General features: G+C 33.1%; 2 long non-coding RNA genes and 2 pseudogenes across 2 annotated transcripts; 2 read left to right on the plus strand and 2 right to left on the minus strand.

Annotated features, from left to right (window-relative positions):
* The first annotated feature begins 2,121 nt into the window (after positions 1-2,121).
* On the plus strand, positions 2,122-7,678 carry LOC140179933 (uncharacterized). The gene is made up of 2 exons (XR_011874110.1): positions 2,122-2,253; positions 7,447-7,678. It is a non-coding gene; the product is annotated as an uncharacterized lncRNA (long non-coding RNA).
* LOC112750841 (probable protein phosphatase 2C 76) lies at positions 3,299-6,070 on the minus strand (annotated as a pseudogene).
* An 8,143-nt stretch (positions 7,679-15,821) lies between the features above and the next one.
* LOC140179932 (uncharacterized) lies at positions 15,822-16,756 on the plus strand. Its single transcript, XR_011874109.1, has 2 exons — positions 15,822-16,104; positions 16,505-16,756. It is a non-coding gene; the product is annotated as an uncharacterized lncRNA (long non-coding RNA).
* Positions 16,757-17,013: 257 nt separating this feature from the next.
* Positions 17,014-17,931, minus strand: LOC140179929 (probable protein phosphatase 2C 76; annotated as a pseudogene).
* Between the last annotated feature and the right edge of the window lie 1,340 nt (positions 17,932-19,271).

The following is a 19,271-nucleotide window of genomic DNA, read 5'->3' on the forward strand; positions in this document are numbered from 1 at the left end:
AACAAAATTCAGCTTCAGATTCTTTGAGTAATGTTCAAAATATTATTGAACAACCTGTGACAACTTGTTGACCAAGATATTCAACCCCCTACTTCCAAAATAACAAGGACTGAAATAGATCAAGTTAATATTGATACACAATCTTGCAAAGAATTTCTATTATTTAGATTTTTTTGAGCAAGAAAAGATTCAATTGGATTATGAGTTACAACATTATGAACTTGATGTGGTTAAAGCTCCAGATTTTCAGGATTTGTCTACTCTTGCTAAATTGTGTCAGAAATTGACAGAAAAAAGAAAATCAAATATATATTTTTTAATTGATAGATTAATTCATCTTATTTTGACTCTTCCTGTGACAACAGCAACAACTGAACGAGCCTTTTCAGCTATGAAAATTATTAAAACAAGGCTTCGAAATAAGATGGAAGATAAATTTTTAGCAGATTATATGATTGTATATATTAAAAAGAAAATTGTTTCAAAATTCACTTCAGATATAATAATTGATGATTTTAGTTCTATAAAGCATCGTCGAGCAAGTTTAAAAATATCAAAATCTTAAAATATGTAGTTGAACATTAACTTTTATATAATATAATTACTCTTTTGATATATATATTACAAATCATATTTTATTAATTTTTTGTTATATTTTATATTTAATTTGACCGCCTCTTATAAAATTTCTGGTTCTGCCACTGTATCCTCCCATTATATGCATGGAGATTAATATATTAATTTGATGCATGCAGGACCACCTAACATCGAGAGTGGTAGATTTTCATCAATAAATTCATCATTACCGTTTCGAAATCTGGATATGTATTCAAACCTGTCACATAACATTCATGATTTGAGCTAGCGCACTCATCTTCAATATTGAAATCCAAACAACTTAATTATGATCAACCAAGAATAAATTTATTAGACGTCGATATTCATGAAGTTGTCATGAAGAAGTTCTAATTGATTACATGAGAATGATAATTCAGGTAAGTAGGGATACATGATTATATATATAATTTTAGAATAAAATATATTTTTGTTTTTAATTTTTTTAAAAATATTTTTAATTTGACTTAAATTTTTTTCTAACGTTAAAAAATTAATTTTAATTTTATCTTTTATAGTTAATTTTCAAACCGTTAATAGTTAATAAAAAATTAAAAAATAATAAATTGACATTTAGAACGAAATTTTAAATCTTTTAATTATAAAAATTTTAATATCATATTAAAAGAAATTAAATTGTCAGATATATACTCATAATATAAAATAATTTTACATAAAAATATATAACCATGCAGATATTATGATTATTAATAAAATTAATTATTTTTTACATCTAAACAATAAAAAAATTTGAATAAAAGTATAAAATATTTTTTATACTATTAATATATAAAAAAATTAAGTCATTTTTAAGAGTAGTGTAATAACAACTATCCGTAATAAAAGTAATATTATTTCTTTTTTTCACTTTGTTTGATTGTGCATAATTTTTTTAACTAACTTTTTGATGGACAGGTGGTGTCCATATTCAATGTACTAAAATTATTGTAGATACTAGGGTTCAAAATCGATCCGGACCGAACTAAACCGAAAAACTCAATCTAAAAAATCGAAAATCGAATTAACCGAAAATCGAAAAAACCAAAAAATTCATGTGTTGCTGTTTTTTACGGTTCGGTTCGGTTTTCGATTTTCACTACTAAAATTCTAACCGAACCGAACCGAACCGGTTCTTCCCAAAATCCTAAAAATTTAAACCTACCCCACCCCCAGCCCAGACCCAGACCCACCCAGACGTGAGAGTGTGAGAGTGTGAGAGTGTGAGACGGCCACACCCACCCCCACTCCCCCTGCCCAAATGGCAAACGCGTCCTTGATCCTTCTCCTTCTCCAGACAGCCAAACCCATGCGCGACAGCTTTCCTCTCCAAATCCCTCTCCAAATCCCAGATCGAAGCCTTCCTCAGTTCCTCCAAATCCCACCGCCGAACAGAGGAGAACCCCCACCGCCGGTGTACGACCCAGCCTCCACCCAGCAACGTTTTTGGAGCCACCTCTGACCACGCCACGTCCGACCTCGCTGCCTCCAGTCCACCCAGCAGTGTTTCTGGAGCCACGTCCGACCTCGCCATGTCCGACCTCGCCGCCTCCAGTCCACCCAACAGCGTTTCTGGAGCCCACCCACCCAGCCACCGATTGTCCGATTCAAGTGCATATGGAGCCCGAGCCATCTATTCAGGTAAACTTTGCTGATTTATTGTTCAGTTTAAGCCTAGAGTTATAACTTATCAGTTTATCAGTTTATTGTTTATTGCTGATTTATTGTTTATTGTTCAGTTTATCAGTCTATTGATTTATCAGTTTATCAGTTATTCAGTGCTGGTTCTGTGCTTAATGATTTAAACTTCAGCTGCTTGTTTATTGCTGGTTCTGTGCTTGTTTAATGCTGGTAAAAGTGCTTGTTTATTGCTGGTTCTGTACTTGATTTATTGCTGGTTCTGATCTAAACTTGTTATTGAACTGATATTGTTTAACTTATTGAATTAATCCAATTTAAATTTTGCTCCTTTTCCCCTCTTTGATTTGCGGATTTTATATTTTGGTGCTTAGCTTTTGTCTAGTTCTGAAGTACTTTTCCTTTAAAATCAAGATGTAGCTGCTGTTCATAAATCACCTGTAGTGTTTGGCTGTTTGCATCCATTTAATTGCTATTTGGGTCCAATAATTTGTGATTATAAGTACACTTGTTAACAGGATTTGTAAATTTTTGCAAACGTGGAAACACTTTGTGGTAGGTAGATTATAAGTCATAACTACCCCCATCCATTGAGTTGAAAAAAGATTAGTTGTTCTGCACTTTTCTGTCTAACTGTCTTATGGCATTGCAAAAGGCTATAAAATTGTCATTATTCATGCATTAAAATTTTTCAATTATATTGCCATGATTATTCAATAGTGTGAATGCTCCAACAATTATTAGCATTGTCCTCTGCATTTTCTTGTACTGTTTGAAAAGGAGACTTCAGCTGCCTACCTAACTTCACACATGTCGTGTGATCAAGTTGTGTTCTTAAGTGGTTGATGCTTCTATTAACGTGTCTATATTGATTTTACGGATGAGCATTAACATAATGGAAGATTGTCTTGTTTTTACGACGAATTCTTCCTCACTACAAACCATTGAAGCTTGTTATTTTGTCTTTAGATTTGGAAAGATGTGGCAACTCTCGCAATTGCTGGTATTATTTTATATCAGTTGTGTTGTATTTCTAGCTATCAGATTATTTGAGCTAGGAAAGGCTTCATGTCAGTAACCTTATTCATGTAAAATTGGTGAAATATGTTAAGTGTAACACCCTCACTATCTGAAGTCACGCTTCCGGCTGCGCCACTCTGATAGCAAGAAGTATTACGACTACTTTACATATTAAATAGTAAAATAGGAGCCTGTGCCTCGAAACTGTATCACTGATTTTTTGAAAACAAAAAATAAATACTTTATCTTAAGAAAAATACAAACAGACACAGGTTTATATACAAGACTCCTTACATAATAACTCATAATATAATATACATATAAAACATATAATTCCTATCCCTCTTACAAACTTGTAATAACAAAGACGAGGGAAGAAAATAATCTAATTAATACAACAACTTAATAAACCAAACGCAGTATAACTCTTCTTAAAACTTCTTCATCCAGTTCCTGAAAAGGTAAAGCTGTAGGGGGGGTGAGAACCTAACCACACAGTCTCACCACGGAGTTTCAAAATTGTCATAAGAAGATATTTAATAGGAAAACTGTTTTCGAACTCAGTGATTATCATTGTCTTATGAATCTTTTAAAAACCAATAGATAATCGTTCAAAACCTTTTCAAATAAACAATGTTTAATCTTTCAAAAATCTGACATTTCCTTTCTTATAAGAAAATCTCAATCAGAGACTAACCACGCAATCAAACAACACAATCATTAATTCAGCATCAAAGTTCAATCTCAAATGTAACACGCCAGGACAAACACAGGCAAGGCAGACAAGGAAAGCACAAGTAGGCAGCAGTTACAGCAAATAGTTCAAGTAGCAGTTATAAACAGTTTAGCAATTAGACAAACCAAAACAAGTTCAAACTCAAGCAAAGCATACAAATGCATATGATGCATGCCTGTCCTATGGCTGATGAGGCTCATCTGTCGGTTATCCAGCCAACCTGAGAAGTCTGAATTGTCCTTAGACTATCCCCCGACGTGCATCTCCAAGAGTCTATGCATAGCTTTTTCTCAAATAATCAATATTGCTCAATGGGGGTAACATACCCGGGAATTTATATAGTGCCCGGTCACACTTACGTCGTATGGTCAACAGAGTATCGAGTTTTCAACCTGGTACACGTGGTGGCAAGCCACGACACTTTATCCAGGAAACCTCGTATCTCAGATAATTCAAATTCATAAGCCATATCTCATTTTCAAATTCATTCAAAAACCATATTTCAAAGAAAATCATCATCATCCTTCTTTTCATTCCGTTCATTAACAATCCCAATACAAAACATAATTCTTTCTTTGATAAATAAAGTAATCTTAAACCATATAATGCTTAAAATTAAATCTTTTTAAAATAACTACTTTAAATGAAACTTCTAATTTTATAAAATTTCGACAGCATATCCTCTAAAAATCGGATTCTGCCACCCTTTTCGGGTCCCAACAAAACCATTTCTCAAACTCCTTTCAATTCAACTTCAAAATCAGACCAATTTCAATATCTTAGTCCATTTTCAATTTAAACTCATTTTTCAACAAATCAAACTCATTTCCAATATTATAATCCTTTTCAGATCTCAATTCATTTCCAACAAAGCCAACCAACATTTACTCAAACCCTTTCCAACGGTTTCAAATCCGAGTCATTTTCCAAACCCAAACTAACTCTAACATCAAATCATTTTTCCAATTTCTCAAATTATGCTTGATAAACATTCAAATCGAATTTTCAAATTAATCTTTCACTAGCTATCTCAATACCAACTCAATATTCTGAAATAACCACAGTCAAGTAAGCAATCACATTCATTCAAGACAATTCAGTTCAATTCATAAGACTCCATAATCACTAAAAATAATTATTTGCTTAAATATCAATTTATAACAACTCTTAAGAATAAAAATGAGTTTAATAAAAACGCCCCTACCTCAATTTAGTTTAAACGCATCAATTCCTCTTCCGTTCATCACTTCTGTTTGGCTTATGATCCTCACAGAGAGCAATTGCCTTACCAGCCTTTGATATTATAGTCCTATAATCTTCAACATTAGCAACATAGAGATGGTTATCAGTCAAAACAGCGGTTGAAGCAGTAGAGCTATCATCCCAGTAAATGTCTTCTTCAGAATACAGAAATTGAGAATTAGTACCTTGGTACGTTTCACTTATAGCCAATTTGGCATCGGTAAAAAAAATGGATGCTTCATGAGATTATCAAAGAGATGCTTTTTCAAATACTCTGCAGCACGAAAACCACCATGACCATCAAATATTCCAAGTAAGCATATTGGATTACCACCAATTTTCAATGTTTTAATATCGTAAAAGTCCTCAGTCCTCCATCTTCCCCCTGAAACTTGAATACCCACAACTAAGCCTTCCATCCTCACTATTCCACCCTCCACTTGCAAACCGGCCATCATCATCTTTCTCTGGCATCATATCTACAAGGGAACCAGCACTTCTTGACACGGAACCCGTACCCACCATCATCACTGGGAATGTCTTGAATTGACGAGTAGGCGAATAAGAAATACTAGGGACAGCTTGCAAACTTCTCCTAGTGTTATTTATTCTCACTCATTTGGCAAAGGTTCCAGCTTTAACAACCAAAGACCTTACACAACTGCTGCATACCATCTAAACGACCAACCAAGAAGACAAGGGTTCCGGCGGCAGCTCCAGTAGCTACCTCTAGCGGGGGCGGCAGCTGAATAACTCACAATAACAACTTCATTCAACATAAACACTCTCTCACAACAGCAACGAAACAATTTAAGCGTACAAAATGAGATCAGAAATAAGGGTAAGGCTCACCAGAGCAGTAACGGCTTCAACGGTGGTTCTCCGGCGACAACGGCGCCGTTTTCCGGTAATAGAGGCACGGCTACAGCAACGGCGCTGGCAGAACAGCAACTCCAAGAATCCAACCACTGAACCAATCTTCACTAAATTCCAAACCTTGATTTTGGAAAACCCAATCTACGAATCTTCCTCATCAAACCCCGATGACACCGTGCAACTCACCGGCGTCCATGGCAGCGGCGGAGATGAAGCACGGCAGTGAGCTGCTATGTACATCGCATCTTTTCCTCTCTCCTTCGTCCAATGGCAACGACGACGGCAAGGGTTCTGGCGGCGACGCGAATGCTTTCAACAGACAGCGGTGGTGGCTCTGATTACGACAACAAGGTGCGGCGGTGGCGACGAGGCAGTAGTAGTGTGTGACGATGGTGGTGCGAGCTGGACAGCGGCGACCTCTCCTCCTCCCTCTCCATCCTCGGCTCTCTTCTCCCCTTCGTTCTCCCTCTTCTCTATTTCCGCTTCCCCCTTTTTCTCCTTTTTTTCCCCTCTCCGTTTTTTTTTTCCCTTTCTCCTTTTCTTTTCTTTTGTTTTTGCTGAAGGCTGAGGCATAAGGGCTGAGGTGTGGCGGTGATAAATTAAGGTTAGAATAAAGTGATTTAGATAATTTTAATAAAATTAGAGGTATAGAGTATTAATTAAAAATATAATTTAGTCTCTCAAAATTATTTTAAAATATTATTTAATTATAAATTTATTAATTAATTTTTAATAAGTATTTTAATTTAAAATTAGAAATAATATAATTTATTTTCTTTGTTTATAAAATTAAAATATTAAATTCTAAAATCTCAATTATTTAAATTAAATCATATAAAATTTTTATCCTTTTATAACTATAAAGTTGTATAATTTAAATATAGAAAATTACTTAATGATTATGAGATTAAGTAAAATTTTTAATTTAATTATCAAAACTTAATTTAATTACTTTTAATAAAATAATTTTTAAAAATAAAGTCTTTAATAAATAAATAAATAAATTGAAACTAACTCATAATAATATATATATATATATATATATATATATATATATATTTTAAATCATGGATCTTACATTAAGTTTTTTATGATTGGTTAATATTTTATCAGAGTTATGATCATGTTTGTGATCGTTTATAGTATTTTATCATTGAGACCGATTCCTAATTATATTAAGTATTGCTTGTTCTGTCCTTGATTGAATACATCTTGTTAGGTTGTTATGGTAGGAATTGTTCTCCTCATATTATTATTATTATAATTATTATTGTTGTTGTTCTTCTTGTTCTTATTATGTAACTTTTTTTTTTTAATTTCAGGTTGGTTTGCATTAAGAAGTTTAGCTATTTTGTTGGAGAAGACACCATAACTTTGCTATCAGTTTAATGATAATTTATTTTTATTTTCAGTTGTGTTGATTGTTGAACTATTAAACTTCTTTAATTGTCGTATTTGAATTCTGTTGTCGTTATATTTCATTAGATCAAGACTTTGTTACCTATTGTGTATTTCGGTTTGTCGATTTCAATGTTATGACTTTGCATAATAGTATGGTAGATTACTAGATTTTTTTTGATTTGATTGAAAAAACCGAACAAACCGAACCAAACCAAACCGATTTTAATTGGTTTGGTTTGGTTCGGATAATCTTGAAAAAAAACTGAACCAAACCAAACCGCAGCTTAATTAAACGATCGGATCGGATGGTTTTTCCTTCAAAAACCGAACCAAACCGCACCACAAACACCCTTAGTAGATATCATGCACGTAGTATATTGTCAACGGTGATACTATATATATAAATATTTTTTAAATTTAATTTAATTACGTTAGCACCAGTCCAACAAAAAAAATATCGTGTATGTGTTATTGTTTTTCTTTTTCTACATTCTTTTAGCATAGAGATTTTTGTTAAAAGAACATAAAAATTTATAAACACAGCACATAAATTTTTATATATAATACAAATCAAATTTTTATACATAACATAAATTTATTAATATAATACAAAAATCTGTATATAACATAGACATTTTTATTTATATCACAAATTTTTATACATAACACATAAATTTTTACTATAAATATATTTTGCAATTCTTTAAATTTTTTTATATTGTCTATTAAAAATTATATATTGTATATCAAAATTTATATAATACATACCAAAATTTATGTATTATTTATATTCTGTTGGTTGAGTGTCAATATTTTATATATGTAGTCTTCAAAAATTTTATATTGTACACCAAATTTTTGTGTTGTATACTAAAATTTTTGTACTGTGTATTTTGTTGGTTTTGAGAGTCAATATTTTAGATATGTGGTCCTTTAAAATTTTGTATTATATACAAAATTTTTATGTTATAAATTAAAATTTTTATGTTTTAGTTTTTTGAATATATATAAGAGAAAAAAAAGATGAAAAAGACGGCAACGATGATGATAATAAAGGAGGATGAAAAAAAAGAGCAAAACCAAATAAAAGAAGAAAAAAAAAGTTAAACACGATGATTATGTTGTTGAAAAAGAAAAAAAGACTATGATTACATTAAAAAAAAAAACACACGTGTATCTAATTTAGTTGAAATTTGATGATAAAATTACTTGACTGTGTAGCTTTATTTATTGTCAATATAAATGCCACATTATTATATTATATTGTTCACACACACATATTCTAAAAAGAGCAGTAATTGGGAGTCTTAATCATTTTTTTATATAATAAAGCATTGAAATATATGTTATTTAAAAATTAAGAGAATAATTAAAAAAACCAGAGTTAAGATACACATATACACATATATTCTAAAAAGAGCAATAGTTGGGAGTCTTAATCATTTTTTATATAATAAATAATTAAAATATATGTTATTTAAAAATTAGGAGGATAATTAAGAGAATGAGTTAAGATTTTTATTTTTTATTTTTATTTTTTGGGGAATTTAGTATTTAATGTTTAAAATTAAAAAATTATGATTTAAGATCTAGAATTTAAAATAAACAAATAATAAAAATAAAAGTATAATAAAAAATAAACAACATTATATTAGTAACATTATTTTCAATAGAATTTAACATGATTATTTTGCTATAAATAATTAAAGAGTGAAATATTTTTTGCAAATATAAATATGGAAGAATTATGGCATTCAATGGATTAAAATAAATCTTAGATATATGATAAATATAATCTCTTCATCCCTGCACAATAATAATACATGTTAAGTCTATTATATGAAATATCTTAAAAGGTCTCAATCTATTGAGTTAAGTTTAATTCTAGGTATATAAATATGATACAAATATTTATTAAATTAAAAGTCTAAATTTAGTTTAATGTATGTTAGTGGTGCAAATCTAATATTTTAGCTCTCATCCCAAATTCATGTTGCTTCAGCAAAGTTCTAATACACCAATTTAAGGTTTTAGCTCAATACATTTAATGAGCAACTATCATAACCTAGATGCCCAGAGAGAAGATTTCGAAAATTCATAGTTGAAATAAAAAAAAAAATAAAGTGAGACATTTGATATTATTATGGAGAATGAGAGACAGCTGGAATACTAAAATTTTAAAAAAGACAGCAATACTATACAAAGGATATCAGAGGATTAAAATTCAGAAATTGATAAAAAAAATATAATATGCAAAAATTAGTAGAATATTATAATTAGGGAACAAAATTAGAAAAATATCAAAGAGGATTAAAAAAATTAATATAATTTATTAGGATATTATTTCATAACAAGTGTACTCTTAGCGTATTCTTGGTCTATATATTGGTAAGAACTTTTTAATCACAGATAAAAAATATGAATAATAAAAATAATACTTTTTTAAATAATTCTTCATTTCTTCCTAAACTCTTTGCACCATGGTAACATGGTATCAGAGAGAGTTAGGTTCTAGGAATTTAAAATTCTGACGAATTCACATTACAAATTACAAATATGACATGCAATAGTTTTGGCATACGATCATCACAAACCAATTCTGATAATTTGTAAATTGGTTTTAAACTAAACGGATATAATTATCCATTATGGGAACACTGATGGAAAAAGCAATTGGTGGAAGAAGAAAGAAGAAACACACCAAAAAAATGGCTTTAAGATTGTAGGTTACCAACGAGGCCAGAAGAGAGGAAGCAAGTTACGATGGCAAGGCAGCAGTGGCATTAAGGACAAGGACTACTGAACTCCTTGGCTGCTCAGCCCAGACCGCGACTCAATACAAAGGGGAGACCCAAAATTAGAATCCAATTAAAAAGATAAATGAATGGATTTTCGATTGTGGGGCTATCGATACTATGACTCATGACTTTCATGATTTTAACAGCTTGACTATACCCTCAAAAGCTCATATTGAAACCGCTAGTGGAAAATTAATTGATATTAAAAGAGGAGGCTCCATTACTTTTTTTCAGAAAAATTGAAATTAAAAAATTGCCTCTATGTCCCTACACTATCATCAAAATTATAGTCTGCTAGTCAAGTAACAAAGGAACTAAATTGTGTGGTACTCATGTACTCTACCTTTTGTCTTTTGCAGGAATTTCTTACGAATTGAAGGAGATCATTGGGCGTGGTATTGAGCGAGAAGGCCTTTACTACGTTGATGAAGTAGCACACCAGGGTCATACCATGCTTGCTCACGGAACGGTTACTAGGCAACTTTGGTTATGGTACAGGCATCTCGGACATCCTTCATTTGGGTACCTCAAATTACTATTTCCTAGTCTTTTTACAAGTAGTACTGAACCTCTCAAATGTGAAACTTGTATTCGTACAAAAAATCACAGAGTTTCTTTTTCTCTAACCAATACTAGAGTCAATTCCAGTTTTTCTCTAATACACTCTGATGTGTAGGGTCCAGCTCCTATTTTCCATAATTATTTTCAATATTTTGTGTTATTTGTAGATGATTTTTCTCGCATGACTTGGGTATATTTTTTAAAATACAAATCTAAAGTACCTGATAAGTTCTTTGCTTTCTACCAAATGATTCAAACTCAATTCAACAAGAAAATCCAAGTACTTTGCTCAAATAATGGTGGAGAATTTATAAACCAATAAATGCGTGATTTTTTTATGAAAATGGTCTTATACATCAAACTTCCTGTCCAAATACACCCCAACAAAATGGTATGGCTGAGCGATGAAATTGTAAGTTACTTGAGATGACCCAATCCATTTTGAATGCACAAGCTCCGAAAATTTTTTGGTCTGAAGCTATAGCGACCTCTGCCTACTTACTAAATCGCCTACCTACCCAAGCTCTCCACCACAAAAGACCCTTGCAAGTCTTGGCTACTCAGACTACAATCTCGCCTATTCTAACCTTACCACCTTGAGTATTTGGATGTTCCATCTTTGTCCATATTCCCAAAGTCAATAGAACCAAACTTGATCCTTGTGCAGAAAAATGTGTTTTCGTTCGGTATGCTATAGACCAAAAGGGGTATAGGTGCTACAATCTAATCACTCGTCGTATTCATGTGACCATGGATTGTGATTTTTTAGAATCCGAATTTTACTTCAGCCGCCAATATGGCATTCAGGGAGAGAACAATAATGAACCACCAAGTTGGCTAAATAACCTTTGTTGCCCAGAAACTGTTCAAATAGAGCAAGTAGATGGAGCCACCGAGCATACTTCACTCAACGTAGAAAACAACTCGGTACATACAACCAGTGAGAGTCCTTTTGAGAATGTCAGACAAGAGGTAAGTAATTGTCAATCTGATAATTTACTCCCTGTTTTTAATGAGGCCACTAACAATAATAGTATAGCACTAGAACATGAAGAACCAGAGCCCAATACCTTTATTGTTCCTCCAAGAAGAAACAGAGGGATGCCTCCTGATCGCTACTCACCAGAACATATTCCTCGTAACTCAAGATACCCGATAAGAGTGGCTAGAGAAGGAATAGCAGATGTTGCAAAGGCTTTTTTCACCAAATTCTTAACAGAAGACATTCCAATAACTGTTCGAGAAGCCAATGAAAAAGCTGAATGACGAAAAGCCATGAATACAGAAATGGAAGCTCTAGAGAAGAACGGAACTTGGGATAAGTGTATCCTACCGACAGAAAAAAGCCAGTCGGGTGCAAATGGATTTTCTCCATTAAACACAAGGCAAATGACACTATTGAATGGTACAAGGCAAGGTTGGTGGCCAAAGGTTATACACAGACCTATGGTATCGACTACACTGAAACTTTTTCACCGGTTGCAAAGATTAATACTATCAGGGTGTTGTTTTCAATAGCAGCAAATGAAAATTGGCCACTCCATCAATTTGACGTCAAGAATACTTTCTTGCATAGAGAGTTGAAAGAAGAAGTATACATGGAAGCTCCTCCAGGTTTCTCAACGGGATTTAGAAAACATAAAGTTTCCTGGTTAAAGAAGGCTCTTTATGGACTTAAACAATCTCCACGTGCCTGGTTTGGAAGATTTACAGATACCATGAAAAGGTATGGGTACAAGCAAAGTAACTCTGATCATACCCTTTTTTTGAAAAAAACGGGAAGATTTAATCACTTGCCTAATAATCTATGTGGATGATATGATCATAACAGGAAGTGATGTTGAAGAAATTGAAAAATTGAGAAGGAACTTATTTACAAACTTCGAAATGAGGGATTTGGGAAGACTAAAATATTTCTTAGGAACAGAGGTTCTACAATCCAGCAAAGGAATCTTTATCTCCCAAAGAAAGTACATCTTAAACCTTCTGGCAGAAACAGGAATGATGGATTACAAACCAATAGATACGCCCATGCAAGTTAATCACAAGTTGAAGATAGTAAAAGGTGCCACCCTAGTAGATAAGGAAAGGTACAGCGACTGGTTGAAAAACTAATTTACTTATCACATACTCGACCTGACATAGCTTATGTTGTGGGAATAGTAAGTCAGTTTATGCATAAGCCACAAGAAGATCATATGGAAGCTGCCATGATAATAGTTTGATATTTGAAAGGAGCTCCAGGAAGTGGAATTATTTTCAGAAGGAATGGCCATTTGAAGGTTGAGGCATACACTGACGCAGATTGGGCAAGCAACCCAAATGATAGAAGATCAACAGCTGGTTACTTTACACTTGTTGGAGGCAACCTGGTAACTTGAAAAAGCAAGAAGCAGAAAGTTGTAGCTCTTTCAAGCGCAGAGGCAGAATTTTGAGGGATCGTTAAAGGCATAACTGAAGTATTGTTGATAAGAAAATTGATGACTAAGATTGGGTTTCCACCAAAATTGCCAAGCCAGTTGAAATGTGACAACAAAGCCGCAATCAACATTTCAGAGAATCCCGTACAACATGATAGAACAAAACATGTTGAGGTGGATTGACACTTTATCAAAGAAAAAAATTGAGAATGGCATTATTGAGCTTCCATTTGTAACTTCAAGACAAGTCCTTGCTAAAGTTCTAACCAAGCTGAGTATTGGTGATCCCACTACTCACCTTGAGGGGGATTATTAGAATCATATCATAATTAGGGAACAAAATCAGGAAAATATCAAAGAGGATTAGAAAAAAATCAATGTAATTTATTAGGATATTATTCCATAACGAGTGTACTCTTAGCGTACTCTTGGTCTATATATTGGTAAGAACCTTGTAATCACATATGAGAAATATGAATAATAAAAATAATACTTTTCTAAATAATTCTTAAACTCTTTGTACCATAGTAACAAGAATAGCAGAGGTAGTAGAGCAATTTTAAAGAGAGCAGAGATAGTGGAACAACTTTAAAGAGAGTAGAGGTGGTAGAGCAACTCCAAGGACAATAGAGATAGTGGAGAAAAATGGAAAAGCATTGCATATCAAGAAAGACAACTACAAAAGATAGAATCAATAAGAAAATTGAAAAGGTAGTGATGGAATTTGCACAACAAATTTCATACTATAACGTTGTCTTCACAACATCAATTGAAGGCAAGGAAAAGAGTGATATTTGAACATCATCTCATACATTTGAGCTGAAACATTTTTCTAATTTTGTACTTCATTTGAAATTTTAGTATTATGGCTATCTAAGGTTCATATTTCTATAATTGAGAAAAAAGGCATATCATGGTGAGGAGAAAATTAAAAAAACCATGAGAAAAAAACAAGAGAGATGCATTGAAAAAGCTAAATAAAGTTTTTGTGTATTTGTTATTTAATAAAATAGGATTAGATTCCCTTAATAAGTTGGGATAACATTTGGTGGCTAATTGAACCATTAAGTTTTCTTTTGCCAAGTTGGAACAATACTTTGTGGTAGCTAACTAGACTTGGGTAGAAGTTTAGAATTCGATATTAGATGAATTAGGTTGTAATTCATTGGTATTTGTGTATGTAATCAATTTGATTATAATGAAAATTCTACTGGTGGAGATTGGATGTAAGTTTCATAGCATTAAAAAACCAAATCAGAATACATACTTGTCTCATTCTCTTCTTTTTTATTTTGTTCTATTCTAATTTTAGAGACAAAAAATAAAATTTTTTCTGCATAATCTACTTCTGTAAAAAATTTCTAAAAGAACTTATTTTCTAAAATCAACTTGATTCAATCTCTTATAAAGGTCTAATATTATCATTAATATCTAACTAGTGTATGACCCGTGCATATGCGCGAGCTGCTTTATAATGAAGGTAATATCTCCCTAGTTATGAACTTCCTGGTATTATAACTCTTAATGCTACACTGTCAAAATTATTTAGTTCAATAATTACAACTCATGGATTTAACAACTGAGATAAGGCTTTAGCTTATTAGTTTCCATCTTCACAGCTAGGCATAAAAATATAAACTAAAATATACATAACTACATTAACTACCTATCTTTGACATGTAAACTTCTTTCAAACTACTCTTCATGTATCTGACAAGGGTAGTCGGTCAATGCAAGCAAGCTTCAGCAATGCAACCGATAGCAATGCTATGGCGCTCCAGTATATTTTCTATATGCTCTTATCCAGTAAGTTAATCATGTCTAACACAACTCTTTAATGGGGCATTTAAGGCACACTCAATCTTCAAGGAGAATTGGCCTCTATTATTAATATTGAATCTCAACAAAAATCAGTTCATAGCTCATCCACTAACAATGATAGGTCATCTAGAAATTGAAAATAAGGCACCATTGAATAATATATTAACAGAGAAGAAGATCCACATCCATGCCATGACACCAACATATGCCTGAAAATATAAAATCTTGAAAATAAAGAAATCTTTTTAATACTAACAAAACAAATGATACCTGAACATCAACATATAATTTCCAAATACATGAGACATTCTTAACAGAATTAACACTTACTCTTGCAACAGATGCTTCCTGCAGTCAATTCAAGGGTTACTAAGAGTTGTTGAAATGGAAGATTTTATTTGAACTTAAAAACGAATGCCACAGCCATGGTTTTAAAAATTGAACCGGACCGGCCGGTTCAACCAAAAAAATGGGAACCGGTCACCTAGCCGGTCCGGGTAAGGTCAGAAACCGCTTGGCAAAAAATCGATGAAAAAACCGGTCGATCCGATGGTTAACCGGTGAACCGGGAGAACCGTCTGGTTTTTTAGTGGTTTTTAGTTTGGATATTAAACTTCAAAACGGCGTCGTTTTGAAGGTAAAAAAAGAGAGAGAGAGAGAGAGAAGCTAAAGTGCTAAACGTACAACCCTAATCCTAATCTCAGTCTCAACTCTCAACTCTTAACTCTCAACTCTCACACTCTCACAAGAGACACCATAGCCACCACGGGCAAACCCACCGTCACATAGCCACCCATCGTCGCCCTTACTCGCCACCGGTAATACTCTGCCTTTCAACCCTAACTTTCTCAGTCTCTCTTCAACCTTCTTCCTCCAAAGTACAAACACCACCGTCACCTCCAACAAACGCGGGAGCAAAGCATCACCGTCGTGGGTCGAAGGTCACTGTGGCATCCGGGTCGAAGGTCGCCGTCCCGCGGTGAGTACTCAGTAGTCAGTACTTCAATCTTTTCCTTCTTTCAATTAATTTCATTTATTTGGTGATAAAACTGTATGAATTGGACAGATTTGAGTTCATGGTTCTTGTTCTGTTTTTCAAATCTTTTCCATCTTCTGAGTTCTTGTTCATGGGTTCTTGTTCTATTTTTCAATTAATTTTTATTTTGTTAATTATTCTTGTTTTGTTTTTCAATTTTGTTTATTTTGAATTTTGGTATATAAATTCAATTCTGCTATGTTGGATTTGGCTATATTGAGTTTTGTTTATTTCTGCTCTGTTGAAATTTGGGGTTTAAAATTTAAATTCAATTCTACTCTGTTAATTATGTTGAATAAATGTCGTATGAGTTATATGGATTGATATATTTTCTGGATTCTAGATTGCTGTCATTTTGAATTTAGATGGAACAGCCATGATCAGCAACTACAACATAATTCTGTGGGCATCTTCAAGGCTAGAAATTATGGAATTAGCCCTCTCTAGTTGCTTGTTGAGAACCATTGTATTTTGATTGACTTCATTTAGTGATTTTGTTCAGGTTCACTTTTCTTTTCAATTTGAATTCATTCTTTTAAAATAATTTTGTTGCTTGTTAATTGTTGATTTAATTGTCTAATTGTTTGGATTCTAATTTCTGAATTTGTTTTTTGAACTTTTGATGCCGAATGTAATTGATAATCCTTTTCAGATCTCAATTCATTTCCAACAAAGCCAACCAACATTTACTCAAACCCTTTCCAACGGTTTCAAATCCGAGTCATTTTCCAAACCCAAACTAACTCTAACATCAAATCATTTTTCCAATTTCTCAAATTATACTTGATAAACATTCAAATCGAATTTTCAAATTAATCTTTCACTAGCTATCTCAATACCAACTCAATATTCTGAAATAACCACAGTCAAGTAAGCAATCACATTCATTCAAGACAATTCAGTTCAATTCATAAGACTCCATAATCACTAAAAATAATTATTTGCTTAAATATCAATTTATAACAACTCTTAAGAATAAAAATGAGTTTAATAAAAACGCCCCTACCTCAATTTAGTTTAAACGCATCAATTCCTCTTCCGTTCATCACTTCTGTTTGGCTTATGATCCTCACAGAGAGCAATTGCCTTACCAGCCTTTGATATTATAGTCCTATAATCTTCAACATTAGCAACATAGAGATGTTATCAGTCAAAACAGCGGTTGAAGCAGTAGAGCTATCATCCCAGTAAATGTCTTCTTCAGAATACAGAAATTGAGAATTAGTACCTTGGTACGTTTCACTTATAGCCAATTTGGCATCGGTAAAAAAAATGGATGCTTCATGAGATTATCAAAGAGATGCTTTTTCAAATACTCTGCAGCACGAAAACCACCATGACCATCAAATATTCCAAGTAAGCATATTGGATTACCACCAATTTTCAATGTTTTAATATCGTAAAAGTCCTCAGTCCTCCATCTTCCCCCTGAAGCTTGAATACCCACAACTAAGCCTTCCATCCTCACTATTCCACCCTCCACTTGCAAACCGGCCATCATCATCTTTCTCTGGCATCATATCTACAAGGGAACCAGCACTTCTTGACACGGAACCCGTACCCACCATCATCACTGGGAATGTCTTGAATTGACGAGTAGGCGAATAAGAAATACTAGGGACAGCTTGCAAACTTCTCCTAGTGTTATTTATTCTCACTCATTTGGCAAAGGTTCCAGCTTTAACAACCAAAGACCTTACACAACTGCTGCATACCATCTAAACGACCAACCAAGAAGACAAGGGTTCCGGCGGCAGCTCCAGTAGCTACCTCTAGCGGGGCGGCAGCTGAATAACTCACAATAACAACTTCATTCAACATAAACACTCTCTCACAACAGCAACGAAACAATTTAAGCGTACAAAATGAGATCAGAAATAGGGTAAGGCTCACCAGAGCAGTAACGGCTTCACGGTGGTTCTCCGGCGACAACGGCGCCGTTTTCCGGTAATAGAGGCACGGCTACAGCAACGGCGCTGGCAGAACAGCAACTCCAAGAATCCAACCACTGAACCAATCTTCACTAAATTCCAAACCTTGATTTTGGAAAACCCAATCTACAATCTTCCTCATCAAACCCGATGACACCGTGCAACTCACCGGCGTCCATGGCAGCGGCGGAGATGAAGCACGGCAGTGAGCTGCTATGTACATCGCATCTTTCCTCTCTCCTTCGTCCATGCAACGACGACGGCAGGGTTCTGGTGGCGACGCGAATGCTTTCAACAGACAGCGGTGGTGGCTTGATTACGACAACAAGGTGCGGCGTGGCGACGAGGCAGTAGTAGTGTGTGACGATGGTGGTGCGAGCTGGACAGCGGCGACTCTCCTCCTCCCTCTCCATCCTCGCTTCTTCTCCCCTTCGTTCTCCCTCTTCTCATTTCCGCTTCCCCTTTTTCCCTTTTTTCCCTCTCTTTTTTTTTCCCTTTCTTTTCTTTTCTTTGTTTTTGCTGAGCTGAGCATAAGGGTGAGGTGGGCGTATAAATTAAGTTAGAATAAAGTGATTTAGTAATTTTATATTATATAGTTTTATTTATAATTTAGTCTCTCAAATTTTTTAATTTATTTAATTATAATTTATTAATTAATTTTTAAGTATTTTTTTTTTTAGAAATATAATTTTTTCTTGTTTTAAAATTAAATATTAAATTCTAAAATCTCAATTATTTAAATTAAATCATATAAAATTTTATCCTTTTATAACTATAAAGTTGTATAATTTAAATATAGAAAATTACTTAATATTATGAGATTAAGTAAAATTTTTAATTTAATTATCAAAACTTAATTTAATTACTTTTAATAAAATAATTTTTAAAAATAAAGTCTTTAATAAATAAATAAATAAATTGAAACTAACTCATAATATATATATATATATATATTATATATATATATTTTAAATCATGGATCTTACATTAAGTTTTTTATGATTGGTTAATATTTATCAGAGTTATGATCATGTTTGTGATCGTTTATAGTATTTTATCATTGAGACCGATTCCTAATTATATTAAGTATTGCTTGTTCTGTCCTTGATTGAATACATCTTGTTAGGTTGTTATGTAGGAATTGTTCTCTCATATTTATTATTATAAATATTTTGTTGT

The sequence above is a fragment of the Arachis hypogaea genome, chromosome 2 (assembly GCF_003086295.3).
Source record: "Arachis hypogaea cultivar Tifrunner chromosome 2, arahy.Tifrunner.gnm2.J5K5, whole genome shotgun sequence".
In the NCBI taxonomy this organism is placed as follows: Eukaryota; Viridiplantae; Streptophyta; class Magnoliopsida; order Fabales; family Fabaceae; genus Arachis; species Arachis hypogaea.